The sequence below is a fragment of the Sinocyclocheilus anshuiensis genome, unplaced genomic scaffold (genome assembly GCF_001515605.1).
Source record: "Sinocyclocheilus anshuiensis isolate Anshui unplaced genomic scaffold, SAMN03320099.WGS_v1.1 scaffold848, whole genome shotgun sequence".
In the NCBI taxonomy this organism is placed as follows: Eukaryota; Metazoa; Chordata; class Actinopteri; order Cypriniformes; family Cyprinidae; genus Sinocyclocheilus; species Sinocyclocheilus anshuiensis.
In genome coordinates, this window is record NW_015549628.1 from 455285 (window position 1) to 457325 (window position 2041).

At 36.5% G+C, this 2041-nt stretch overlaps 1 pseudogene; it reads right to left on the reverse strand.

Annotated features, from left to right (window-relative positions):
• The window catches only part of LOC107659539 (glutathione peroxidase 1-like), a 2629-nt pseudogene extending 1799 nt beyond the window's left edge, over positions 1-830 (reverse strand).
• Between the last annotated feature and the right edge of the window lie 1211 nt (positions 831-2041).

Below are 2041 nucleotides of genomic sequence, written 5' to 3' on the forward strand. Positions count from 1 at the left end.
GCGATTGTTTGACAGCACTAATATATATATATATATATATATATATATATATATATATATATGTAATTTAATATTAAGTATTTTAAATTCTTAAAAATAAATACATAACACTACAAATATCTGTATTTATGATCAATATATTAATATAAGTTATAATCTCTAATACATCTCTAATACCTTTAAAAATCTGAAAAAAGGAGTAAGTGAAGAATGAGCCATACTGTCTCACCTGATGTCCGAACTGGTTGCAGGGAGCGCCCAGGATCACGAGCCCCTGATCAGCGTAGCGGCTGTGGAGCTCGTTCAGCTGGGTGTAATCCCTGACTGTTGTGCCTCAAAGCGACGCCACATTTTCAATAAGCACCACTTTACCTTTGAGAGAGGAAAAATTCAGGAGGTCCCCTGACAAAAGTTTGACGGACAGATCATAAAACTTCTTCGCGGCCCCTGCCATGCTCGAACACGCCGTTCACTACGCAGTTCGAAGCGCAAAGTGACGTTTCTTCTTCTTCTTCTAATAACGTTTTATGGCGGATGGCAAACCAACTTCTGGTGCATTTACCGCCACCAACTGGACTGGAGTGTGGAGCACTAATAAATACATATTTATATTTATCTATATTTTATAAAAAAACAAAAAAAAAAAACAAACCACACACATTCCTAAATTCTCCTGATTAATCCTATTCCTTTCAAAGTGACGTTTTACCAACAAACCTTCAGTTGAACCTTGAACTGAACCTTGAGTCACAGGGAGAGGAGGCGCGTAAATACAATTCCAGGAAGTGCATGTTGCAGCTAGGCAGATCAGCAAGAGGTAAATACTGGTAAAATACTGCCATCTTCTGTCAAATGGGTAAATTGTAGTGATGTTACATATGACACTGAAGCTTCAAAGCGCGTATCGAGTAAGCAGCGCAATTTCTCACGAAGCTCTGTGCCGGAGCGCGTATTGTTTTCAGAGAATCACGTGATCAGCAGAAAACTAAGCCTCACTATCTGTCCAATCACGTGCGCGTGTCGGAATGTTCGAAACACCAGGGGCAAGTTCAAGCTCAAACCGGTGTGCACCGTTTTGCTACGGTTTCCAGTTTGAACGACATGTTTCCTAGAAACGGTGTGCAACGGGGTTTGAGATGCGTTTTCTCTTGTTTGGTGGGTGTGTCAAACATGTCAGCCCAATCAGCAGCAACATGTTTGTAAACCACGTGGTATTAAAGAGACAGCCCGCACAATGTAATTAACATCAAAATAAATTCACAAGAGCAAGTATATTGTTTGCACATGTTTATTTACATTAAAGGCAAAATAGCTGAAATAATAAGGGCACAAGTACCTGGAACTTCTTTAAGTCTGTCTAAATATCATTTAGTAATTGCAATGTCTTCTGGTCCATATCCTTTCCTTAGGAAGGTGTGCTAAATACTGATTAATGTAACATAAAAATACTATACATATTTATATATTTTGCTATTGTATTATGGAGTGACACTTTCATAAACTTTTCTATACCCCTCTGATTATATAATGGTAAATATTACAATATCATAGCACAACAACAGTGATCAGCAATAATGATAAGCCTAATACTCACAATAAAAATAATATGGTCATAGATCATAACACAGTCTTGGAGGTAAGAAGTGGATTATCCTTCACCTGAAATATTTGTCTTTTCATCCTGACGTTTTGCACCGTTTTTGTCAGGGCTGAACGCAGCCCAGATCTTACTGTACGAGTAAGTTTTCATTCAGACTTATTCAATTACATTTTTAAATACCCAGCCATACAAGTAATATGACGAATAAAAACTATTTCAGAAAAAAAAATATTTGGCATGTGCAATTCATATGTGTACATTATTCTTCTATTACATCATATTGATATTCATATTGGCATTTAATGCCACAGTTTAATGGGAAAATTATTTTATCAGAGAGCGAAATTCAACAAACAAACAAACATACACACACTGTTAGGCTTTTATTCGTGCACGTAACATGAGTCAATCTATGGATTTTTTTTTTTTTTTTTTTTTTTC